Source organism: Acinonyx jubatus, chromosome B4, assembly GCF_027475565.1.
Source record: "Acinonyx jubatus isolate Ajub_Pintada_27869175 chromosome B4, VMU_Ajub_asm_v1.0, whole genome shotgun sequence".
NCBI classification, from domain to species: domain Eukaryota; kingdom Metazoa; phylum Chordata; class Mammalia; order Carnivora; family Felidae; genus Acinonyx; species Acinonyx jubatus.
In genome coordinates this window covers 76,558,073-76,585,890 of record NC_069387.1, presented here as the reverse complement: position 1 = coordinate 76,585,890, position 27,818 = coordinate 76,558,073, and the positions used below count along the sequence as shown (strand labels likewise).

Here is a 27,818-nt window from a genome sequence, read left to right as displayed (position 1 = left end):
TACTAAGTTACGGCTATAGATGTTAAATACTACACAAGTTCAGAAAATAAGTTCAAGATCTCTCCCTGTTCTCATTTCTTAGAGTGAAATGTCAGAAACAAACAAAAAGGGATATTTTCATTCATTCTCTCCATATTTTGAGGCTTTTTATGTATGAGACATTACAACATACACTACATTTGTTTTTTTGTTTTGTTTTTAATGTTTATTTATTTTTGAGACAGAGACAGAGCATGAACGGGGGAGGGTCAGAGAGAGAGGGAGACACAGAATCCAAAGCAGGCTCCAGGCTCCCAGCTGTCAGTACAGAGCCCGACACGGGGCTGGAACCCACGAACTGCGAGATCATGACCTGAGCTGAAGTTGGATGCTTAACCCACCGAGCCACCCAGGCACACCACAGCCCACAGCTTCTAACTCTCTTCCCACAGCCCCTCCTCCCGCCTCCTTTAGCCACACATATGACTGTGCAACCTTGCCCATTACTGCTTTTGAGACACAGCAGTATAAAGTCAAGACAACTACCTAAACAAAGCTTTGCATTTTTATTCTTTTTTTTAACGGTAGGCTCCACACCCAACATGGAACTTGAACTCACAGCCCTGAAATCAAGGGTCACATCCTCTATTGACTGAGCCAGCTGAGCGCCCCCCAAAGTTTTGCATTTTTAAAATATCTGCTCCAGGAAAAAAAAATCTGCTCTAGGTCCTTAAAAGAACCTATCATATGCCTTTTCTTATACTTTTCATGAATGTAAGAACTCAAATCTATAATCTAAGTTCCTCTAAATCTAAATGTATGGTCTAGAAAACAACTGAAAAGTGGGGTGGGGGGGGTAAGAGGGAAATAGAAACAACAAAATGAGAATACGTATTTTGGTATTAAATATTAACATTTATAAGGGAGAGAAACCTGCTCTATTTGGTTAGGCACTTTCCATCTATTATATTAAACCCTGTATCTTCAGAGACTAGCAAGTGCTTGGCACACGGTAGATGTCCAATAATGCGTAGTGAATGAATGAATCTGTTTTCCCTGATATCATGAGTTCCTTGAGGGCAAAGACCTCATCTCACACATTTACATACCCATTTCAAAGTAGGCAGTCAGTACAGCACTGAATTAAAGTATTCAGCTGGAAAGCACAGAGAGCTCCATGTAGGAAGGTTGTCTTGGTATTCTGTGTTTTCTTAGATTCTGTATTTGTTTACTTGTCATCCATTAATCACAGGGCCAAACTAACAACCAGAGTTGTTTCTACCTCCCTGCCATCCAGAGCCCATACTCTGAGCTACATCCTTTATCAACTCACACACCAAGCCAGTATTCTCCTTGCCCTAAATCAACTCAGGTCCAGGTACCAGACAACGAGGAATGGCCCTTCTATCCCCAAGCCCATCAGAATTATTCAAACTAGCTAATCCAATGTCGCTTCCCCTGCTCTGCCTTGACTTTCCCACAGAAAACACAATAAAGGCTCTGGGCCATGCTTTCTCATCACTCTCTCCTCCTGACCAAACCCGGTGCTTCCCCCGCAGCCCTGTGTGGTGTGGCATCCCTCCACTTAGGAAGTGTTAATAAATTCTTCTTTTAATGGCATTTACCTCTCCGTGTTGTCAGTCACCTTTATAGATTAAGACCCAGACACAAATCAGTTGGATACCGTCATTATCATCACCACCAGACACAAAGAACTAGAACCCAGGCTAATCCTAAATGCTGCCTTATACCACTGCTTATAAAAACCTACCCTCCCTAGAAGATGGCAAACTCCTTTGAAGGCTTAAACAAGATCTTCTCTTGTATCATCTATTCACCAAATTTAATGCTATGTACACAGCAGTCACTTGATAAGCTGAGTGTTACAGATATCTGTGTGAACCTATGCTTAACTGCTTCACACACACACACACACACACAAATACACATGCACAGATGAATCAATTCAGGAATAATTATAAATACTATACATACATGGGTTGGTTATACACATGTGTATTTCCTAGCTCTATCCTCTGAGAGGACCTACTAGTGATACACACACCCTATCAGATCTCGCTTTCTCCAGTGAAAAGAACCAGCCCTCCTTTCTAAGATGCCGATTCTAGAGTAAGGACAGGGAAACTATAAGATGGGCCCGGAATCTCTTCTAGTTCCAGAAAGTAAGGAAGTGCTCAAGTAACAGAAGAATGAGGGCGTGTCAAAGGGACAGAAGCCAATCTGGAACAGACCCCAGTGGCCAAAACTGGACCAATTTGAGCAACCAAATACACAGCATGATTATAACCCAAAACATATACTAAATACGTGAGTCCGTGCTGATATAAATTAATGACAATAAAAAACAGGGGAAAAGGAATAAATCTTCCTTTACAGAAGAATTCCAAATAATGTATGTAGATACTACCTTCTCCAGGAAGTGGAGCTTAATTCTCATCCCTCCTCCCCCAAGTGCGGGCTGGACTTAGTGACTAATTTCCAAGGAATACAGTATGGAAAAACAGTCGCTTTATAGTGGAAAAACCTGGCAAACATTACCTTAACCAAATGACTATGGTTAACATCACCAGTGGTAAGGCATGTTAATACCATATACTGCCGATAGGATGTGATAAAGAGGACACTTCACCTTTACACTATTCTTCAAAACCCATAACCTTAAGTCTAATCCTAAAACTCCAGACAAACCCAAACTGAGGGATAAAATAGCTCACCAGTTACTCCTCAAAACTGCCAATGTCATACTAAATAAGGGAAGTCTGAGAAACTGAGGGAACCAGAGACTAAGAAGACATAATGAGTGAATACAATGTGATATGTTGGACTAGATCTTGCAAGAGAAAAAGGACGTTAATATAAAAACTGGTGAAATCCGGGGGCACTTGGGTGGCTCAGTTGGTTAAGCACCTGACTCTTGATTTTGGTTCAGGTTATGACCTCACAGTTCATGGGACTGAGCCCTGCATTGGGCTCCGCGCTGACAGAGCACAGCCTGCTTGGGAGTCTCTCTGCCTCTCCCCCACTTACCGGTGCTTTTTCTCTCTCTCTCAAAATAAGTAAATAATCATTTTTTTAAAAAAATTAAAAAATAAAAACTGTTAAAATCCAAAGAAAGTCCAGAATTTCACAATGATGCACCAGTCTTGGTTTCTTAGTTTTTCGATAATTATACCATGGTAATGTAAGGTGTTAACATTAGGGGAAACTGAGTAAGGCATATACAGAACTTTCTGTATTTGCAACTTTTTTGTGAATCTAAAATTATTCCAAAATAAAAAGTTGATTTTTTAATAATGCTGGTTTAAGGTCAAACTAGTGTGAAAACTAATTAATATTTTATCTGCAAAATTTCTGTGTGACAAAAGTATAGGATCACAGTATTAGGCACACCTGTTACAGAGAGGGAATAAAGTGCACTTGACCTACTATCTATTGTAAACTAAATTTGTTGTAATAATACTTCTGTTGATGAAGATAATGCATTCCCCTGGCACATTCCTGGTCAGATGCTTCTTTACCAGAGGTAGAATCCATAAAATACAGAACTACATGCTCTTTCTTTGATGAGGACTTCTTCCTTCCTTTCCATGCCTTCAGATGAGATTAACTGGGCTTCTCAGGCCTACATAGCAGAACTCTGGCCTCTCTTGGGACTCTCACCTTGTCTGGTCTGGACACTGGCCAGCCTTTAAAATGCCAAGGGCCATGGCTAAGACTCTGTCCCTTCCTTCTTACTTGCAATTGGCTCTGACATAGAACGAAAGAGATCTGAACCACCCCAGTATCTCCACTTCCAGATTAAATTATTCCAGAAGCAACACTGTGTATATGAACTGACAACAGCAATGTCCCAGTCTATAGCCAAATAACTGCACAGGCTCTTCATAAGATATCAGCCCTGGTGAGTAACACCTGACACTCATACTATTACTATCAGTGTTTTGAGAATTCACCATCTAAAAGAGGTCATCAATACAATGCACTTTGTATTCCTGGATGAAAATCAGCACTACATGTTTAAGGTAATGATGTAAAATTCTAAGAATTCAGGGCACCTGGGTGGCTCAGTCAGTCAAGCAATCAGCTCTTGGTTTCAGCTCAGGTCATGATCTCACGGTTTGTGGGTTCGAGCTCCTGAGTCAGGCTCCATGCTAAAAGCACAGAGCTTGCCTGGAGTTCTCTCTCTCTCTCCCTCTCTCTCTCTCTCTCTCTCTCTGCCCCTCCCCTGTGCACGCAAGAGCTCTCTCTCTCTGTCTCAAAATAAATAAATAAACTTTAAAAAAAAGAAAGAAAAAAGATACATTAGTAAATAAAATGAAATTCTAGGAATTAATTGGCTGCCCTCTGGGAAAGATGTATACTGGCTCTGATCTCTAATCCAAATTCAGAAAATAGCATTCAAAAGGGAATTTCTAGACCCAAAGACATATGATAAGTTTATAGTTGGCAAGGGCCACACTTGCTTAACTTGCTTTATATGCTAAACAGAGGTCACAGAACTTTATGAAGATAAAAATAAAAGATACAGCATTTAAGCAATAAAAAGTTTCTTGACAGTCTTTCCTCTGTCACATTACTCTATGAAACCACAATGTGAGATAAGACCAAGGATATCGTGCGTGAGTCCTTTCTTAGTGTCTTCCAGTAAGCCTGCTAGTCATTATAAGAACCATCGACTTTTCCTTCCCAGTCTGCCCCATGGTGGTGTCTGATCATAGAGAGTGGGTTTTTTGTTTTTTCTTTTTTTTTTTTTATTTGACTGATATGGAACAGATTCAGAAGGCAAATCAAACACAAAATTCCAACAATATTTTATGTAGTAATTGCTTTACTGTATTAAAGTGTACGGTCTCCCAAGATAACTGTTTTTGTTTTGTATTTTCTACTGCATTGTATTTCTTCAAATAATGAATACATGCTCATCCTTATCTCTCAGATAATATGAGGTTAAATACCTAAAAAATTAAAATAAGGTGACTATTTGAAGAGCCACCCAAACCAGTTTTATTGCTTAATAATTTACCCAAGTAGGGTCCCCACTTGGAAAGAACACACCATTCATTCCCTTTAAAAAGTCTTTTTTTTTCATATTAATGTTCTAGCTAATTTTATTATTTACTAAAATTAATTGAAGCAGATACTAACACAATTAAAGCTAAGTAAACATGAAAAATTTTAGGTATCTCATTGATCTGATTTTTAGTCTTACATACAAAGTCACAAAGACTGTTATTAGGAAAATGCTACACCTGAAACCCTTGTTTTCAAACCAACACCATAAACCATTAAAAAAACAAACCCTGGGGTGCCTGGGTGGCTCAGTCGGTTGGGCGTCTGACTTCGGCTCAGGTCATGATCTCGCGGTCCATGAGTTCGAGCCCTGCGTTGGGCTCTGTGCTGACAGCTCAGAGCCTGGAGCCTGTTTCAGATTCTGTGTCTCCCTCTCTCTCTGACCTTCCCCCATTCATGCTCTGTCTCTCTCTGTCTCAAAAAAATGAATAAACGTTAAAAAAAAAATTAAAAATAAATAAATAAAAATAAAAAAAATAAATGTACATTTATGGATGCAATAACACCCAATAATAAATGACTTAGTGATAAATCATATTATATTCACTCAACAGTATTCTTCACTACTGCTAAAAATAATGAGGCCTTCTACAGACACTGCTATGGAAAGGTCTCCAGGACATATCAAGTGAGAAAGCCAGGCATGGAGCAGTGTGTACAGAACATTTGTTAATATATGCACACTTATTCCCACTTTATGTTTGGTAATGTGTGGAATATCTCTGCAAGGATACAAAAGAAACTGGTCACTGGGTGTCTCCAGGGGAAGGGACTGGTGGCTAGAGTAAGTGAAGGAAACTTACCTCTCTCTCTTTGTTCCCCTGCAAATACATTATCTACTCAAAAAATTTTTTTTTAATTTTAAAATTAAAAAGACGGGGGAGAGAGCATACCACGCCCAAAATGCTGCAGTCTTACCCTGAGGCACCTCCTCTACCAGGGACCGTGAGGCCTGTTCACCCAGTCATTTGATCTTTTGGGACTGATAACCCTCCTTGAAGCCACCACCTTTCTCACCTCATCTCAGCATGTGTTTAATAAATAAGCCAAATTTCTGGTTCCAGTTAAGATGGAATAAAAGTCCATTCCACCCTTTCTCTCCCACTGAACTCAACTAAAATCCCTAGATACAGCTATTCCATGCTTTGTCTGAGGATTTAAAAGTCACTGATCGCCAGAGGACTGGGAAAAGAAACCAAAACTCAAAGTATCATGAAATCAACAGAGAGTTTTCCTTTTTTCTTCTTCTGGGACTTCCTGGACTGAACTCAAAGGCAGCCCAAACCCAGAACTGTATACCAGGTGCAGACAGAAAGAGCTCCAAGACCTCCGTTTTTGGTGCAAAACAAAACAAAAAACAAAAACAACAACAGGAAAGGGAGCCCCTAAAGGTCAAAAGAAATAGAGGAAATCCCGATTTTGTTCCTCTCTTTTGTTTGCTCCTGCTTTACCCCAAACAAACAGGCAGTGATGGCAATGACAACAGCAGCCGAATAGGAAAAGCTTTTCTCTGACCAGAGAAACTGCAATCCCAAGAGCAAAGAGGGTATCTCCATTCTCTTGTTCTCTTTCTCTACCCCCTTGCCATTTGGTTCTCAAGGAAATGTAGTTCCAGGAAGTTCAAAGCAGAGCAGAAAGCTAAAGTTTCAGCTTTTTAGTGAGAGGAGCAAAAAGGAGAATGCTTTGGGTCTGGAAAGTTTGAGAGAACAGGAAGAGGAGGGAGCTCAATAAGGCTGGATGTGAACTCCAGGGCTCATCCCTAAGCTGCACATGGCATGTATCTGACCCTAAACACATACCAAAGGCTTTGACAACTCATCTATTAATAAATGGTATACGACTGCCCAGGCCTGAGAATGGCCACTGACTGGTACCCACATGGAACAGACACAAATAGCACTGCAAATACTTTGAAGATTGGACAGATACTGAACACCAGCCCATAGAAGACAGGTAAGTACTTATAGCCTGAACCTAACAAGACTGGTGGACTGCTCAAACAAGCAACAGAAACATTCTCTATAAAATTTACACAAGACTCAAAGTCTCACAACATAATATTCAAAATATCCAAGATACAAATCCAAACTGATATAAAAAAATCTGAACATCTCACACAAGGGAAAAGACAATGAACAGACACCAACCCCAACCTATAAAATTATCAAAGACTTTAAAGCAGCTATTATAATCATACACCAGGAAATAAAGGCAAACACTCTTGAAGGAAATGGAAACATAATCTCAACGAAGGAATAGAACATACACACACATACACACACACACACACACACACACAGGAACCAAATTGGGGGGAAAAATTTTTTTGTTTGTTTTACAGTTTTGTTTTCACTGAGGTTTTATTAAATTGCTATAATTTTCCAGTGAACAAGTTCATCTACATCAACTGAATTTCCAATCACACATAAGAATCTAAGGAAGTTGTCTGTGATGTTATTATCTTTAACTACGTATGGAACTAAGAATTCCGGGAATAATTCCACCAGCAACTCATTGGATGGTCCTTCTGCATATTACTCCATATTTTCTGTCTCATTTCAGAAGCTGCTTTAGAATTTGTCTTCCTCGGTTTCATTATCACTTTATCTACGTGGCTTTTTGTGGCTTGCAACACATTTTCCGTGGTGGGCCAAAGGTCATTAGGTTTTGAAAGATCCAAAACAAGAACAATAGAAAACGTCCATAAAGTGTCACTTGTGATGAGTATGCTGATTAAGTCCTATAAGGAGGTTCCTCCACCTAGTTTCCAAAAGTGAGCAATATCTTTTGGTATATTATTCCCTTTTACTTTTCTTCCATATGTATATTTCAAAGCTAAGGTTGGTTTTAGTGGCTCATCCCTGTCAAGCCACCTCAGAATAATAGTAGCCTTTCCCTGGGTATCATGGCTTGACCACCCTAGTGTTGTGGGCTCAGCATTGGGACCAGCCTAAAATCAGGAGACCCATGAGCTCCAAGGTGGGCCGGATTTTCAGGAAAAAATTATTTATTTTGAGAGAGAGAGAGAGAGAGCAAGTGTACATGAGCAGGGTAGGGGCAGAGAGAGAGAAAGAGAGAGAATCCCAAGCAGGCTCCATGCCATCAGCATGGAGCCCAACATGGGGCTTGATCTCACAAACTGTGAGATCATGACCTGAGCTGAAATCAAGAGTTGAACACTAAACCAACTGAGCCACCCAGGTACCCCCAAATAGAACATTTTAAATTAGAAAATACAGTAACAGAAATTTTAAAATCTGCTGGGTGGGATCAAAAGTGGAATTAAGATGACAGAAGAGTCAGTGAACTTGAAGATGGAACCCACAAAAATTATCCAAGCTGAACAATACAGAAGACCTAACACTTAATCATCAAAGGCCCATAGGGAAAGGAGAAAGAGTGTGGTCCAGGAAAAATATTTGAAGAAATAATAGCCAAAAACTTCCCAAAGTTGGTAAAAGACATAAACTACATTCAAGAAACTCAGTGCATGGCAAATAGGATAAACTTAAAGACATTCTTGCCCGGTGAAAACTAAAACAAAGAAAAAAAATCTTGAAAATAATCATAAAAATTATGCATTACTTATACAGAAACAATAATGCGAATGATTCTGGATGTGTCATGGAGGACAGAAGGCAATGGAACAAGATTTTTAAGTGCTGGGAAAAAACAACTGTCAACCTAAAATTTTATATCCAGGGAAAATATCCTTCAAAAATGATGAAGGAATGAATTCTCACATGAAGAAAACCAACAGAAGACATTACCAGCACATCTGCCAAAAGAAAAGCTAAGGGGAATTCTTCAGGAAGGGAAATGATACTTAAGGAGAACTTAGAATTTCCGGAATGCATTAAAACAGAAATGATAAATATCTGAGTAAATGTCATAGACATTTTTACTCCTCTTTAGTTCTTTAAAATATAAATGATGGTAAAAAGCAAAAATTAAACAATATCTGATGGTGCTTTCAATGAATGTAGATGTAATACATATGACAATTACAACATAAAAGGAAGAGGGTAAAGAGGTAAATCTAATGGTGCTAAAGTTTCTACATTCCACTGTAAGTAGTTAATACCTATTCTAAGTAGAATGAATAAGTATGTATATTGTAATCCTCAGTCAAAACTAAAATAACTATACAAGATAGTAAAAAAACTTAATAAGTAAACTAAAATAGAGTACTAAAAAAAATATTCAAATAATCCAAAAGAACAGAAGGGAAGTAAATACAAAACAGAAGGAGCAAACAAAATAAATAATAAAATGGCAGACTTGAATCGAAAGCAATAATTATGTTAAATGCAAATGGTCTAAACACATCAATTAGAAGAGAGATTGTCAGGGGCAACTGGGTGGCTCAGCTGGTTAAGCGTCCAACTCTTGGTTTCGGCTCAGGTCATGATCTCACAGTTCATTAGTTTGAGTACCATGTCGTGCTCTGCACTGGCAATGCAGAGCCTGCTTGGGATTCTCTCTCCCTCTCTCTCTGCCCCTCCCTCATGCTCTCTTTCTCTCTCAAAAAAAGAAAAAGGATGCTAAATGCAATATGAATTGGATTATGGGAACAGAAAAGGGACATTACTAGAAAATCTGGCGAAATCCAAATAAAATCCTGAGGTTACTTAATAGAGTACTAATACTAATGCTAATTTCTCAGTTTTGATAAATGTACTAAGGCTATATAAGAGGTTAATATTAGGGAAAGCTAAGTGAAGGACACATAGGAACTCTGTACTACTTTTGAAACTCTTTTAATAATTTGAAATTATTTCAAAATTAAAAAATGTTTAAGAGAGGAAAATATATACATGAAAATATGATCAACAGGAATCTGGAGTGGCTATATTAATATCAGACAAAGTGGACTTCAAAGCAAGGAAAATCACCAGGAATGAAAGAACATGAAATAATGATAAAAGGGTCAATTCACTAAATGTATATACACCCAACAAAAGAGACTCAAAATATATGAAACAAAACTTGACAGAACTAAGGGAAAAAATGGACAGATCTACAATTACAGTTGGAGATCTGAATCTTCCTTTCTCAGTAATCAACTGGACAACTAAATAAAAACCAATCAAGGATATCAAAACATAAAGTTGTATACCTTAAATATACACAATTCCTATTGGTCAATTATACTTCAAAAAACTAAAAAAAATAAAAAGGTAGAATATAATGTTTCAATTAAATAATCAAATCACCATTTTAGAAAAAGAGAGAGAGGAGGGAAAAAATTAAGGATACAGAAGAAATGAACAGCACCATCAATCAATTGATATAATTGACATTTATAGAACATTCCACCAAACAACAGCAGAATATACATTCTTTTCAAGTGCACATGGAACATTCACCAAGATAGACCATATCTTGGCTGGTAAAACAAATCTCAACAGTTGTAAAAGTACTGAAATCATACAAAGTATGTTCTCTGACAATAATGGAATTAAACTAGAAATCAATGAATGAAAGACTCTGGACTACCTCACATCAACACACTTCCAAATAATTAACTGCTCAAAAAGGAAGTCTCAAGGGAAATAAAATTTCAACATACCAAAATTTGTAAAATATAGTCACAGCAGTGTTTACAGAGAAATTAGGAAAATTTATAGTATTAAAAACTTCTATTAGAAAAGAAAGTCTCGGGGCGCCTGGGTGGCGCAGTCGGTTAAGTGTCCGACTTCAGCCAGGTCACGATCTCGCGGTCTGGGAGTTCGAGCCCCGCGTCAGGCTCTGGGCTGATGGCTCAGAGCCTGGAGCCTGTTTCCGATTCTGTGTCTCCCTCTCTCTCTGCCCCTCCCCCGTTCATGCTCTGTCTCTCTCTGTCCCAAAAATAAATAAATGTTGAAAAAAAAAAAAAAAAGAAAGAAAAGAAAGTCTAACAATCTAAACTTCCATCTTAAAAAAAAAAAAAAAAAAACAGAAGGGGGTGGCCAGGTGGCTCAGTCGGTTAAGTATCCGACTTTTGATTTTGGCTCAGGTCTTGATCTCATGTGAGATCAAGCCCCGGGTCGGGCTCTGCATTGGGCATGGAGCCTGCTTGGGATTCTCTCTCTCCCTCTCTCTGCCACACCACCCCTTGCACTCTCTCTTTCTCAAAACAAAAACAAAAACAAAAAACAAAACAAAAAAACTTATAAACAAACACAGAAGAGTAAATTAAAGCATACAGAAAGAAGAAAAGAAATATAAGAAAAACAATATAAACAGAAAACAATGTAAAGAAAAACAGTAGAGAAAAATCAATAAAATTAAAAGCTGGTTTTCTGGGGGCGCCTGGGTGGTTCAGTTGGTTAAGTGTCCGACTTCGGCTCAGGTCATGATCTCACAGATCATGAGTTCAAGCCCCTCATCAGGCTCTGTGCTGACAGCTCAGAGCCTGGAGCCTACTTCAGATTCTGTGTCTCCCTCTGTCTCTGCCCCTCCTCAACTCGCACATGCTCATGAACACACACACTCTCTCTCTCTCTCTCAAAAATAAACATTTTTTTTTAAAAAGCTGGTCCTTTGAATAGGTGGATAAAATTGATAAGCCTCTACTCAAAGAAAAAAAGAAAAGAATGAATACACAAAATTATCAGTATCAGGAAGGAAAGAAAGAATATCACTATAGACCCCCACACATTAAAAGGATAATAAGGGGGGTGCCTGGGTGGTTCAGTCAGTTGTGCATCTGACTTCGGCACAGGTCATAATCTCGAGATTTGTGAGTTCGAGCCCTGCTTCGGGCTTTGTGCTGATAGCTGGGAGCCTGGAGCCTAATCCGGATTCTGTGTCTCCCTCTCTCTCTGCCCCTCCCCCACTTGTGCTCTGTCTCTGTCTCTGTCTCTCAAAAATGAATAAATGTAAAAAAAAATTTTTTAAAGGGTAACAAGGGAACAGTACATGGAATGTACATTAATTTCACCAACTTATATGAAATGAAACAATTCTTTCAAAGTCACAAAGTATCAAAATTCACCCCAAAAGAAATATACAACCTGAGTTGTCTTATATCTAATAAAGAAATCTAGGGGCACCTGGGTGGCTCAGTCGGTTAAGCATCCGACTTCGGCTCAGGTCATGATCTCATGGTTCATGAGTTCAAGCCCTGCATTGGGCTCTGGGCTGACAGTTCAAGGTCTGGGGCCTGCTTCAGATTCTGTGTCTCCCTCTCTCTGCCCCTCCCCGCACACTGTCTCTCTCTCAAGTAAATAAACATTAAAAAAAAAAAAAAAAAAAAAAAGAAATCTAATTTGCAGTTAAAACCTTCACACACAAAAAATCCTAGGCACAAATGCCTTCACTAGAGAATCCTACCAAATACTTAAGAGAAGGAATTCTACACATTCTATTCCAAAAAATATCAACAGAAATACTTTCTAACTTATTTTGCAAGACCAGCATTATCCTGATACCAAAAACTAGACAAAGACAGCACAAGAAAAAAACAAAACTACGGACTGATAATATCCTCATGAACACAGATGTAAAACTCAACAAATTAGCAAATCAACATTATAGAAGAGTACCTCATCACAACCAAGTGATGTTTAACCTAAGAATGCAAGGCTGGTTCAATATTAAAAATCAATCAGTGTAATCTATTACATTAACAGATTAAAGAAGAAAAAAAATCCTATGATCATATCAATTGATACAGAAAAAGCATTTGACAAAACTCAACATCCATTCCTGAAAAAACTCTCAGCAACTAGGAATAGAGGGGAACCAAGCCTTATAAAGAACACCTACAAAAACCAACAGCTACCATCATACTTAATGGTGAAAGACTAAATGCTTTTTCCCTAAGAACAGGAAGAAAGCATGAATATCTACTCTCACTACTCTCATTCAATATCCTACTGGAAGCCCGTAAAGTCTATAATAAGGGTGGAAGAGAGAAAGAAATAAAAAGCATATACATTAGAAAGGAAAAAATTAAGCTGTCACTATTCATAGATGACATAATTGTCTATATAAAAGTCCCCATAATCTAAAAAAGGCTTCTAGAGCTATTAAGTGAGTTTAACAAGGTTGTAGAATACAGATTCAACATAAAAAATTCATCATATTTCTATACCCTAAGAATGAATTAGAAATTGAAGTCTAAAACAAAAACTTTAAAAATAGCTCAAAAAAAATACTTAAGAATAAATCTAACAAAATAATGTGCAAATCTGTATGCTCAAAACAATAAAATGCTGATTAATCAAATGCAACCTAAATAGATGAAGACATACATCATGTTCATTGATTGGAATATACAATATAGTTAAGGTATCAACTCTCAACTTATCTACAGATTTAATGCAGTTCTAATCAAAATGCAAGCAGGAGTTTTTGCAACATATAGACCAACTGATTCTAAAATTGATATGGAAAGACCAAAGGATTAGAATAGCCAAAGCAATTTTGAGTATCAGGTGTTTTTTTTTAATGTTTATTTATTTTTGAGACAGAGAGAGACAGAGCATGAACAGGGGAGGGGCAGAGAGAGAGGGAGACACAGAATCGGAAGCAGGCTCCAGGCTCTGAGCCATCAGCACAGAGCCCCAAGCAGGGCTCGAACTCACAGACCGCGAGATCGTGACCTGAGCTGAAGTCAGACGCTTAACCGACTGAGCCACCTAGGCGCCCCTGCCAAAGCAATTTTGAAAAAAAGAAGAAGAAAGTTAGAAAGCTCACACCACACAATTGTCAGTCTTGCTGTAAAGCTACAGTAGTCAGTTGGTATCAGCGAAAGGGACAGACACATAAATCAATGGAACAGAATAGAGAGTCCAGAAAAAGACCCACACAAATATAGCCAATTGACTTTTGACAAGGGTGCAAAACAAATTCAATGGAAAAAGAATAGTCTTTCCAATAGCAATGGTGCGGGAATAACCGCACATATATCCGCAAAAAGTAAATAAAAATGAACCTGGGTCTAAATTTCATACCTTATACAAAAATTAACTCATATGGATCATAGACCTAAATGAAAAACGGGAAACTATAAAACTTTTAGAAGAAAGCAAAGAACATCTTTGTGTCATATATAAGAATTCTTATGTATGATCTCAAAAACACGATCCATAAAAGAAATACACAAATTAGACTTAAAACTGAAAACTGTAGCTCTATAAAAGACACTGTTAAGAGAAGAAAAAGAAAAGCTACAAACTAGGAGAAAATATATCCAGGTAATTTATCCGATAAAAGACTTTCTATCCAGGATAGAAGTAATTTTTTTAAACTCTCAAAACACAGCAAGAAAATAAATAATCCAATTTGTTTAAATGTGCAAAAGATCTGAACAGATGCTTCATGAAAGACACCAAGTGCAAATGAGGACCTGGAGTAAATGAACTTTCATACATTGCTGGTGGGAATACAAAATGGTATAACCACTCTACAAAATATAGTTTCATAGTTTCTTATAAAGGTAAACACACACTCACTATATTACCTAGCAATCTCACTCTTAGAGATATCTTTGAGAAATATGAATTTGGGTTCAAAAACCTATACACGAATGTTTACAGCAGCACTATTCACAATTGCTTGGAATTGGAATCTCAAATCAAACACCGGTCATCAAATGAGTGGATAAACAAACTGTCACATAACCTACAGTAGGCTACTACTTAGCAATGAAAAAAATGAACTATTGATACACACAATATGGACAAATCTCCAAGGCACCATGTTAAGTGGAAGAAGCCAGTCTCAAAAGGCTATGTACTGTAGTAGGTAGGATTCCATTTACATGACATTCCAGAAAAGGCAAAACCCTAGGAATGGGGAACCAATCAGTGGCTGGCAAGGATTACGGGTTAAGGAGAGTGTGACTACAAAGGGACAGCAGTGGGGAGACTTTCTGAGGTGATGGAACTGTTCAGTAGGCTGAATGCGGAGGTGGTTACATATATGAATCCAGACATGTGTTAAAACTCACAGAACTATATACCAAATTTGTTTCAACTGTACTTCTTGTAAACTTTAAAAATAACAATAGAAGAAAAAAATAACTAAAGCTGCTAAAAATGTTAAAAGGAAAAAATTATATTTGCTATACATGAGCAAGAACCTCAAAAACTTTTCAAATACTAGTTTAAGTTTATTTATTTGTTTTGAGAGAGAGCGAGCGAGCAAGGGAAAGGCAGAGAAAGAGAGAGAAAAGGAGAGAGAATCCCAAGCAGGCTCTGCACTGTCAGTGAGGAGCCCGGTGGAGGGCTTGAACCCACAGACCACGAGATCATGACGTGAGCCAAAATCAAGAGTAGGATGCTTAACTGACTAAGCCACCCAGGTGCCCCAATATTAGTTCTATGGGACTTATTCTTGTGAAGGAAACAGGACCCTATTTGGTGACAGCACCCTAAGAGGAACACGTTTCCAAATAGGAAAAAAAGAACCCTGTTCATCCCAGGAGCACAGTGTATTAGTCCAAAGCCACAACTAGATCACAAGGGTTCTGGTACCTAAATTTTACACATGAAAACATCAGAGATACCCTCTTGCCCAAAATGGAGACTGGTGCCCATACTCTGACCTCTACAGATCCACAGTAGATTTTTATAATAACCACCAAAAGTTGGCAGTCAGTTCCCACAAATAAGAGTTCTTACTAGGTTCTGTGAGTAAACCATGGAAGGAAAACCAAACAAACAAACAAACAAACAAACCTGGAAAGGCCGTGACAAGTCAACACCTATAAACAGAAGCAGTACCTAAAAGGAGCTGATGGGTCTGCAATCCTGGCTAGAAAAGTGGCACTGCTTTCTGGGGAGGATTTCTTTTTCTTGAGATTTTGCAACGGATTGCACTGAGTGATAAATATATTGCGCTTAAAAAACAAACAAAAACCCTTTCTCTGAGCACTATCCTGAGCAAAGCTAGGGCTCCAGAGCAGAGTTCAAGCAGGCACAGAAGTCACACTCCCCCAGAGGACCGCTACGCCTTACCACTGGAAAGCCGGAAGGCAGCCAGATAAGGAGTGGGAGGTGAAGTTGTGGCAGCTCCCACAACCCACAGGGGACAGTACAAACCGAAGACTTACTAATGGTCAGGAAGGAGCATGTGGCTAGGAACAAAACCTAGCAGCCCCCAAAGGTCAGGCTGGATGTAGTCTAATTAAAATGAAAGATGGAAAACACTCGGATCTAATTAATAACATGTCTTCGATATCCATACATAACACAAAATGTACTTATTTTCTTTGACCTATAAAACCTTCCAGCAATTTCTAATGCCAAGAGTCTATATTAAGATCTCAAAATGAAAGAAGTCTTACCCGTCTGCACTCATGGCTGAACTTTTCTTATGAGTGAGGGGGAAAAAAAAGCTTATAAGGTAAGTGAAATAGTCACATGGTTGTTTACTTTGCTTCCCACTACACTTAATCACTCGTTTTGTGCCTTTCTTGGGTCTTACATACCCCTCCACTTCCTTTTCTAGAGATGTGGAAGAACTATTACAAAAGAAAGTGAAATAAAATAAAAATCTGTAAATCTACCAACACATTACTTGCTCTACAACAGCTAGATTAATAAAACAGGTTGCCAGCATTCAGTGAAGAGGTCTTTATGGACTTTCCTCATCCCAGACTGGCTTTTGTTTAACTTAATCACTTGCTTTGAGCAGTCAAACCAGGAAACAGGTACTAACTTACACTGTGATTGCACAGGGAACCTCCTGATGGGATTACTTACTGTAAGGATGCTTTGCATCCCTAAAAAGAGGGCTAAATGTACTAACATCGTGTACACGAACTCTGTCTGCTCTACTGGTTCCACACAAACCATGGGGACTTCTGCCAACTGTCTGAGTGCAAACTGTGGCAAATGTTAATGGAATTTGCAAGAACTCAGTAATTGTAGTGGCGAGAAGGAAAATAATATTAACAAATTAAATGAAAAATTGTATTGCATTAAATTGCTTTCCTCTTACATGTATGCCGTTATTTTCCATGCACATATTCTAATGTTCCAATCACCCTTTGTTTTTTTCTTATTCAAAGATCTTTGCTGAATACGAAAGGCTAGAACAGAACCTAAGCTTCCTGAGCACATCCTTTGCTCTGAAGTTGCATGGTAGGGCCCACTGGCCATTGTCTGGTACCCTAGATACACCAACAACGTTTCTGCAAGTCAAGTCTGACATTTTGTATCCACAGCTCAAGATTCAATACCTGAAATAAAAAGAAACACCACTGGCTGATAAAGTCTCTTTCCCTCTGCTTTTACCTATTAGAATCCTTTCAGTTGCAACCTTTAATTAAGCCTGCAGTTTCAAATGGTTTTCATGAAGCACACAGAACATAAGCAAATGATCAAAGAAAGAAAGCCACTGAGTTTCAGTAAAGATAAAACAGCCATCCCCCAGGTATATGAAAAGGTGCATAATTCTTATTTCTTTATATGCGAAACTAAAGGTTAGTTGAGAATATCAAGGAAAAAGACCACATGTTAAATTCTGCTTATAAATGGACAGAATTTAACACTCCAAAATTAGAAAAGGACAGAGATCTACAAAGGTTAAGTAATCTTTATCAGTGAGCGAGCATGGAGAATAAAGAAGTGGGGACACTTAAGTTTCCTTTAAAGAAAACTTTAAAAGCTCAAGGCGGGGAGGAGGTGGGTGGGGTGAGGAGCGGGCAAAACTCTCTACAGAGAAAGGATTAAAAATTAGAAATAGGGGCACCTGGCTGGCTCAGGCAGAAGAGAATCTGACTCCCAGGGTCCTGAGTTCAAGCCCCACACTGGGTGTAGAGTTTACTTAAATAAATAAATAAATAAATAAGAAATAAGGATAGCTTGCTAACCAACATGCTCTGGACTAGACTGCCAACATGTATTATAGAACATACTTCCCTAAATGTTCTAATTAGAAGACTCTATGTCTTTAAACTTTAAAACGGCAAAATAATCTTGAACTCCTCCTTTTCCCCTTTCCCCATGTAGTCTTTCATCAAGTCCTACTGAGTCTTCCTATAAACTATTTCTTACGTTAGGAAAATGTTAGTTAAACACACGTGACACACATATATAAAATTCTATTTCTTTTCCTTCCTATCTTTCTCACTACAATCCTAGTCCAAGCCCTCGTCACCATGCATCTAAGGCTAAACCAAATAGCCAATTAACTGGATGTCCATTTCTTGTTCCATTCTGTCCTATTACACATTGCTGCCCAATCCTCCTAACACATTATAGCACAGCTTTGATGATGGGTCATTCTGCGCTCCCTCTAAAATCTTCTTTGTTCTTCACTGTCTCTAAGGATAAATGCAACTTCAAAAAGTCCTTAATGTTTGGCTATCTCTACCCTATCTTTTGCAGGCTTTCCTGCCACTTGGGGGGCAGGGGTTCCTACCCCAGCCCAACTGATTTGTTTACTGCACTCCCAAAATACTTTGTGCATTCTCACCTTCTTACTTTGACTCACACTGTCTTACCGAACCATTCCATAAAGCCCAACTCAACTCAAATCATACTTCTTCTATCACCCTGTCTCTCATTATACCAGCTTAAAGCTCTCTCTTTCCAAAACAAAACAACACACAAAAAAAAAAACCCACCCAACTTACTTACATTCTATATCATTTATGTGCCAATTAAACCCTTTAAAGTTGTCATCATGAACCATTACGAAAACCTCTTATTTAACATTTTGTGTTTATAATGTATTTCACCAAATAAATACATTCCTGCAACATAAGGTCTATCTTTTCTCTATCTTTCAACCCTGTCACAATGCCTCACCCACAGTTGCTACTCATGAAAAATCTGTCGATTGGTGTAGTCAGGGTCTACAGTTCCCCACAGAAAGCAACAGACCAATAGTTCTCAAGGCCATGTCTTCCTCTATACTTTTTTCATAAGTAATTCTCAAATGGAAACCCTAAAAAGCAATGTCATTGGTAGGAAAAGGCTGTTTTGGTCCAAACTAACTTTTTTACTTTAAATAAGCCAAGAAATGTCACTAAGAAAAATAAAACATGAGGGATTAGCTACATCATAAGGAAAAGAAGGAAAAATTGATCTCAGATGATTTAAAATGAGAGTTCAAACGTGTAAACAAATACAAGAGAAACTGGTAATGCCTACTGCCTTCATGGAGTGCATACTAACTGATTGGGAGACAGTTACAAGAAGACTTAAATAACTTTGAATCTTCTGATTTTTGAACACTGTGCCTCCGTTAGCTACTCAAATGTAAAATATGTATTTTACAAAACAGAATGGAAGAGATAACTTCAACAGTGCCTTTTGAGAAAAAGTTTTGCTATTAAATGACTTAGAATCCTTTTTTAAAAAGGGGAAATAAAATAACATTTAAGAATGTCACTATATCTTTTGCTCCAAAGCGAGAAAACATTCTCCAGCTTTTCCAATCCAAGGATCAGACAGAGAAAGCTATTTGCAAGCAGGTTCTGGCAGAGCTAGGGATAAAACAACACTTAAAAACCAAACACCTTCCTAAGGCTCCAAGCCCCATCCAGAAAAGATCAGGAGCACTCTAGTTCAGTGGTACACAGAGATGTTTCCAAAAGAGTCTCCTTCTCCTAAGAAATGAGCCATTCCCCAAGTTCACATCCAAACTCCCTTGTCCATTTCACAGCAGTCGTACCCACCCTTTCCCGACCTCTGCTCTGATGAGTCCTCACACTCCTAATACTTTCCTCCCTATCACAATGTAAATCTTAAAAAAAAAAAAAAAAGCCTATTTTCTCCAAGGCCTCCTTCCTAGAAACAACACACTTTGCCTCTTTAGTCTTCGCCAAAATCTTAGGAAATCCAATTGAAGATTCTGCAGCAAATGGGGTTTCGGAGTATTCTGACTCGCAAGAAAGCTCTACTGGTCTCATTTGCAACCTGCTCAATTTTTCTCTGCAATTTAATAATAATACATCAATTTGTTTGCATTTGAAAGCATTTTATTCAGCTTCTTGCTAAGACAAAAAGACAATAGTGAATGTGAAGGAAAAGCCTGTTACATTATCCTTAATTGAAGAAGGTTTCCTCCTGAAACAAGAAACTAACCATGTAATAAATTAAGTCCTATTTATTTACAGGACTGTTGCTCAGTAAAATGAAGGAAAAATGGTATTTCACATTTGCTTCCAGGGAAGCTGGAAGCTTTTAGAGGTTCAGCCTTCAAAGAGTGGAACTATTAAAATAACAACAGAATAAGAACAGATGAAAAATGAACTGCCTTTTCATTGATAAAGTAGCTGTGATCTCTTCCTTTATCAATCACTACCTAAAAATTTAACATAACATTTTAATTTTGACTTTTTTCCCTTCCCAAGCTCATTCTAGTGGAAATGCTAATGATCGGTAAAATACCCAAAATGTAGGAAAAGGGAGGGAAATAAATGACATGTATTATTCACAGTCTAGATAATCCATCCCTGGGTAAATAAGCATTCATTTATATTTCTTTAATGTTCTTACTCTCCAGGAACTCAGAAGATTTTGCAGCATAAAAACAGCACTCATCATCCAAACATGAAAGGAGCCCATCAATGTGTCTTTTGGGGGATTTCAGTGCTTTCCACTTCCAGATCCCAGAACAAGCCCACTGAACATGGGAGGCCTCTCCCTACCACCAACAGTGAAATGCAAGTGCTTCAGACCCCTCCAGCTAACATTTCAGTTACCCTAACCCAACTGACTCCTTTCAGCATCAAGAGACCTTGAGTCCCAAACCTAGAGTACCTCTTAGGCAACCAGCTTTTATTTTGTTCCACTCTCCTCAATATGACACATCTCCAAGACCTAAGGGAAATCTTAACTATTATCCACTTTTACCTTTGCTGTTCTAGCCCAAGAGCCTCCCAGAACTTTTTCTGCTCCACCTCAAATACCCCTCCCAGCACCAATTCCCAGTATACAGTCCTACACCAATTTCAGCCTTACACATAAGCAAAGAAGTCAGGTGGTAGAAGCCATAATTCCTCTACAGTCCTGGTTATAACTTATGTTGGTGATACGAGAGCATTCATGAGTAGCCAAATGTGTGCATTTACGTGCAAGAGAAATGAAGAAAGATAAGCAGACACCACAAGACCTTTTAAAAAGTACCTCGGAGAGCTGCAGAAACAAAACAGGTATGTTACTTCAATACCTCTTATTTTCACCCATATTCTATTTATTGGTTAATCTTCTGTTCATTTCCCTCATCCTTCCTGCTTCCAAAATGCTCTCTACCAAAGGTACTCTTGCCCTCCCTCTGCCTATCCCAGAATCTTTCATTATGCCCACTCACTATGTTTAGCTACCTGGGATAATGATAATTTCTTAAAGCCAAAATTGTTCACTTTACTTGGTTATATGAACATCAGAATATAACACCACTTAATGGAAAAACATTTTTAAGCAAGAGTCAGTCAACCAACCTGGGTACCCATCTCCACTCCATGACTTAATGGTCCTGTAGCCCTGGACAATACACGTAAGCTGTGGGATACTCAGTTTCCTCAGCTATAAAACAGGTAGAACAATATCTACCTTATCTAACTCAATCAACTGATAGAAGGATTTTAAAAGTTCTGATAAACAGAAAAACAAAGAATAATAATTACCAAAGGTCAATGGTCAGCTGTCAGACCTAACTACATGAGACCCATTCAAATAAATCAGTGCAAATACTATGGGGAAACCCAGAATGGTTCTGAAGACGAAAGAAACTCCAAACTTGATAATCACTCATCGTAATTAAAATATCCAGCTAAAGGAAGAATAAAGGGGAGCCTCAGTCTTTGGTCCTATTCCACCTTCAGATCCCAGGCTGTAGCTAAAAACAGTCCGGTTGCCTGCCAGCTAGCTGGTCAGTGCCAGGGCATTTCTCTTGGGTAAAGAGTCCTATTCTAGAATAGTTCAGGAATGAATGAGAAAAGAGTTACTTTGGTAAATGCATTCTCACTGTCGTGGTGGAGATCAGTACTGCAATTGCACAGTAAAACTTTTCTCCTTTTACACTAACAATGTCCATCCAAATCAGGGTATCTGCAGATTCTATCCTCTATGCCAGACTGAAGATAAAGCAACCGTCTGCTTTTGAGACTACTGAAATTTAATACAGTACATAGATACTATATCAAATACACATATAAATACGCACTAAGCTGCTAAATCCCTAGAGGGAAAGGAGCAAATATATATTGAGCTCTGTGTGTCAGAAACCACAAGGTAACAGAGATTTCATTTAATCCCCACAAACACCCTGCAAGGTAGGTATTATTATTCCTATTTTTATCGATGAGAACACTGAAGCTCAAATATATTAAATAATTTGCCCAAAGCCACAAAGCTAGTAAGTAGCAGAGTCAGAACTTGAACTTAGTTTTGCCTAACTCCAGAGCCCATACTGCTTTTTTTCTCAATGGTGTTAACTGCGGCAACCTTCTTGTGTCTTCATTTCACCTTAATTCCTGAGATGGTACTGAACTCTGTGTCCTGCTTGTGTCTCTACGACCTCACAAAGAGAGAAAATTTTTCCAGAAGGCTTCTTCTTTGCCTTTTCTTTTCCTGCATTTACTTCCTATTCCTGTACAAACTGTTCTTTTTTAGGTTGGATTACCAGGCTAGACCTAACAGTCTGCCATGCCACATTTCAGCAATTAATGTACACCAAAAGCATGAAAGTTCTGTTTCATTCAACACTTTAACAGCCATAGTTTTTGAGCGTGGTATCATTTTCTAAGCTGTTCCTGCCACTTAAAGAGTGTTAGTGTCTAGTACGATGCCTCACACACAGTAGGTACAGAGAGAGAATATCTGTTGATTCACTGACTAAGAAAAGATTTCTTTGGGGCTCCTGGGTGGCTCAGTCAGTAAAGCATCTGACTCTTGATCTCAGGGTCGTGAGTTCAAGCCTCACATCCTCACACTGGGCATGAAGCCTACTTAAAAAAAATTTTTTTAAAAGACTTCTTTACTCCTCTAGTTATCTTGCTATATTTAAATCAAGAGATTTTACAGGAGTCCAATTCCGGGAATGAGTCCTTTCTCATTAAAGATAATTTTTTTGGAAAATATAAACATGATTCAGAAAAAAAGGTAAGTTAAATATAACAATCTTGTGTTTAAATCCCTAAATGACTAACTAGTGGACTATGAACTTAGGGTTTTAAAAGGCTTGGTTTAAAAATACTTTCATTCTGGATAACTTTTGCAAGAGCTTCTTGCCCTCTCTATGGAAAACAAAAGACTGAAAATATACAATGAAACACAGACAACTGTTTTGCTTAGGACAGTTAAGACTAAGGATGCCTTTTTTCCTGTTTTTTTTCTTACATATATTACATTTTTTCTGCCAGAAGTATGTGTTCTTTTCATAATTATGGAAACTAATCTCACTCTGGAAAAACTCTGCCTTTTTAACACTTTCCATACAGTGTGGGGTTATTTTCTTTCTCAGATATAATCAATAGGAATTAAGTATTCATTAATTCATGCCTGTGCCTCCAGAACTTGTTACATAACATCAGCAAGTTAAAGATAATTATTTTTCTCTCCATTCATAGAATGTTTTTCTTGCTTTAGGTGGATATGTCTCTACCTTTGAATGCTTTTTAAGCAGATGCAGATTTCTTGTATAATCTTTTCTTGGTAACGAACACAAGAATGACGTTTGGCCTTGATATAGCCCCAATCTATAGGTCTTTTAACTTTATACATGTTATCTTTTCAGTGACATTAAAGTACTCCAATCATAGTGGGACCTAAATGTAATGAGCTATTTTATGCAGTAGGAAGTTTCCTTCCACGGAAGTATTCAAAGCAAAGATCTCCCATAAGGGGATTCCTGCGCTGGGAGCTTATACGAGCTGAATGTTATGACCACCTTCCCTTTCTAGGATTTTAAAATAAATTTTTTTACAAGTCTACTTTAGCAATACAATGGATTGCACACTGGCGGCGTCTGCCATGTCAAGTCCTTTTCTTAGCTCACTGTTCAGATCAACCCAGAGAATATTCCCTTCTGATCCAGCTTAACTTAGCAAGCTATCTGATTACTTCTTGTGGAGACCAAATCTCCATAATTATTAACAGATCCTTGCTATGTGAAATTATTGAAATGTGCTGAAATAATGCAGTCAGCAAAATGTCACTGTATGTCTTACATATGGATCTGTTGCAGCCTGTAAAACACTGTCTCCATGAGGGACAGCCAAAATGAAGAGTTATGTGGGAGTAATAAAATATGATAACTAGGCCTGCAACCTCAAGAATAAACCCAGCTGCGCATGCACACACACATCTACAAGAAAGCCTGCTGATAACAAAAGCAAAGAAAAACCCAAATCATGTCCAGCGTGTGCGCACTTCCCCGCAGGGCTGGTCAGGGAACTGTCCTTTCAGCACCACAGCAAGAAACCCTGGTGCAAGTCTAAACACGGGCATCGCAAGCTGGATCGAGTGAGAAAAATTCGTTAAATCTCCTACAAAGAAAGCAACAAGCACTGTACCGGTGTTTGTTTTTAAGTATGCTATATGCTACCTCATAATCCCTTATTAATTCAATATAAAATCCTTTAATTACTTTGAGAAAGGTTGACAGAGCCCCAAATGAAAACCAAAGGTATATTAAGTCTGCCTCTCAAACTGAACCCAAGAAACCAACAATTGGCCTGCACTATCAAGAACTGCTTTGCAACATCCACTGCCAGCCCTAGTAAGAAACACAACACATTCACACATACCCTAAATCAGACGTTGAGAACATAGAACATGCTCAGAGTTCTCCCTAGGGACAGACTCAATTTCTAGGACAGATGATGCTTGCTGAATAGCAAACCATCACTACCACCCCCCTCCCAAGCAATCAAATTCTCTTTCAGGGAGAACTGAAGGCCTTATGGGTCATGAGTTCCAAAGAAAAAATGCTGCAGTATTTCAAGAACCAGGTTACAGGCAACGTGCTACAAAGCTTTCAGCAGTTTAAGTCTGATTCCCCCGAGATTCCTACCAGAATGGTACCGGATGTTAACGTTATCCAGCCATTTGCATTACACATCAAAAAAAATTTTTTTTTTGAGGAAAGAAAAAAAAGTCCCTCCACCCCCATTATCTTCTAATGCACGTGGAGAAAAGAGAAGTACAGAGAGATTGTGAAACAGTGAAAGCGTACCACACCCGAAATCTCCCTTGCAAAGCTAAAACATCCCCCAGCCCTAACACACCGCTACCTCTCTAAAGGCTCTCCAGGTTCAAACTTGAGAAAACAGTTATAAAAAGCACTATCCCCATTTGCTCCTGAAGCCCTCAACCACATTTCCTGCTTCCATTCCTGCTGCTCTGGTGCCCACTGTGCATTAAAAAGAATTTTCCTTGTATGGTAGAGCTTGCTCCATGGTAATTATTTCTCCCTCTCCCTGAGTTAGCCAGATGCAATGCCAAGTTTCTCCCCCCTCCCCAGACAGGTGACACCCTTTTATTATGATCATTGATGCCCCGAATCTTGGAATCTCCCCATATAAAACGTATTCCCCCGTGTTTCAAAAACTGCAGTGTAAGTGAGGGAGAGGGCACAGGGTGGAGTAGTTGGAAGGAATGCATGGCTTGAAGAATCATATTTGTCAGACTGGAAAATGATTCCCACTGCACCCCACCTCTAAGCTGGGGCCTCTGAGGGGGTCTGAAAGCCCTGTCTAACCCCGGAAAGTTAACTGCCAAGTCTCCACCGGTGGTTGCTGCAGGCACAGAGGGGATGGAGCTGAGCTCTGAGGCAAAATGCAGAGGCTTTGCGGTCCCCCAAATACCAGGAGAGAACTAGAGGAGGGGTCTGTGGAGCTGGGCAGTCCTGTAAGCCAAACGCTAAGCAACCCAGGGTGCTGCCGCTTGTGGTAAGGTGGGGGAGGGAAGGGAGAAAAGAGGAGAGGAACAGGCTCTGCATCGGGTGGCGTAGGGATGGGGGTGGGGGAAGGGGGATATTCTGAAAGTGATGTACTCCCTAATGCAGGAATCCTAGCCTGCCGAGGAAGGTCCCGGGGGCCCCCCAACACAGCCCCAGAGCACCCTGTCAGGAGGGGGACGGACGCATCCGAGTAAAGGGCAGAGGGAGTCCTGGCTGCCCTAAGAACCCAGGAGCTCCTGGTTTCTGCAGTTGGTAACGACCTGGAGCCGGCTGGGGGAGAAGGATGCAGTAAGACATGGGGGAGGGGGTAGAGCTGAGGGGCTGCTGGAGGAAGATCCCGACAGCGCTGCCCTTCCCAGTGCAACCCGGCGAGGGGCCCCGACTCTGTCCCGGCCCTCGGAGATGGGGGGAGGGGGGCTGCACCACGGAAGGGGCGCCGAGGGCAGGCCAGTGTCCCCCAACGCAGCCAAGAGACGAGAAGAGCGAGGGTGTATGGGGGTGGTGGCCGGTGGTCCTCAACTCTCCTCAGGGACCCCCGGTAAACACGGGAGAAGGAAGCGAGACTTCCAAACACCTGTCCAAAACAGGGAGGGCAGAAACCCAGCTCCACGGCCCCTCGAGCCCCGCCGCGCACTCTGCGGCAAAGCCCCCGACTGGAGATGGGCGAGCCCCGCTCCGGGGTCCCGAGGCGAGAAGGGGAAGTCGGCAGGCAAGGAGCGGCGCCGGGGCGGGGGCTCCGGGGCGACTTACGGCAGCGGCGGCGAGGGAGGCAACGGCGGCCCTAGCGCGGGGCCCGGGAGGCGCGGCCGGACTGCAGAGGCGCCGAGGTTGCGGCGGGCGGGACTGCGGTGGGCGCCATCTTGGAGCGCTCCCCGCGCCCGCCCCCCGCGCCGCCCGAGTCCTTGCATAATTGATGACTCGCGCCCGCCGCGCGCTGCCGCGCGCGCCCCCGCCGCCGGGCCCCCCGCCCGCTCCGCCCCCGCGCCGACCCCCGCCGCGCGCCCCCCGCCCGTCCGGGGCCCGCCCGCGCGCGCCGCCCGCGCCCTCCCGCTCGCCCGCGCCCGGCGGCCCACCTACCCCTGCAGGACGCGCCCGCTCGCCCGCAGCGCGCCGCGCCGCCCGCCCTCGCGCTCGCTGGCTCTCAGGCCGGAGTCCCCGCGCCGCCCGGACCGGATCCGGGGCGAGGGAGCAGGGCGCCGGCAGGGGGCGCCGCGCCGGAGCGCCTCGCGAGCGTCCCCGGGCCCGCCTCCCCGACGCCCCCGCGGAGCCGCGCGGGAGGGGCACCCGGCTGAGCGCCGGGACGCGGTAGCGGGACGGTGCCGGGCAGCCTGCCAGCACCTGAGCGCTGAAACCCGAGGTGTTACGTGGACTCCAGTGCCCCGTGACCCTGGTGAATGCCAAGTCTCACCTGTCTCCTGAACGGCAGCTGCGAAGGAAATGCCCAGCAATATCGCGCTGCCCCGTTGTCGGCAGTGCTGATACCTATAAGCACAAAGAACCCCATCTGCGTGATCTTCGGCCGACTGGAAGAAAAACCAAAACGCAGAAGTCTATAAACAGCAGTTGGAGCCTTGTGATTCAGTGGACAGGGCCCTGGTGTGAGGAGTAGGGACACATCGCTCTCCTGACCGCCCCCAGGTCTGAAGCTTGTGTAAAGGTCACCTTAATCTTTTTGAACCTCCGTTTGCATGTAAAGTAGGCGCGAACATTTGAACTGCTTACTCCACACTCTCCGACGAGGATGTACATAATGTGAGAACTCTTCGCACTTTCTACATATGCCTCTCTACCAGAAGTTCATAGTTAGGAGTGAGATAGTATGGTCAGGCTGCCACTTACTAACTGGGTAGCCTTGGAGCCTGAACAACCTCTCTAAACTTCGGTCAAAGGCTTACAGA

The 27,818-nt window shown here is 40.7% G+C and overlaps 1 protein-coding gene and 1 pseudogene across 5 annotated transcripts in view; both read right to left on the bottom strand.

Moving 5' to 3' along the window:
* SCN8A (sodium voltage-gated channel alpha subunit 8) overlaps positions 1 to 27,145 on the bottom strand; it is a 175,590-nt gene extending 148,445 nt beyond the window's left edge. For 4 of the 5 annotated variants that reach the window (XM_053226262.1, XM_053226265.1, XM_053226261.1 and 1 more), the window contains exon 1: positions 26,671 to 26,829. The gene's annotated coding sequence lies outside the window, so the exon portion shown is untranslated. Of the gene's footprint in view, positions 1 to 26,670; positions 26,830 to 26,997 lie in introns of those variants that run through there. The other variant, XM_053226263.1, reaches the window with a different exon arrangement.
* LOC113592937 (cytoplasmic dynein 2 light intermediate chain 1-like) lies at positions 5,532 to 24,467 on the bottom strand (annotated as a pseudogene).
* Positions 27,146 to 27,818: the final 673 nt, after the last annotated feature.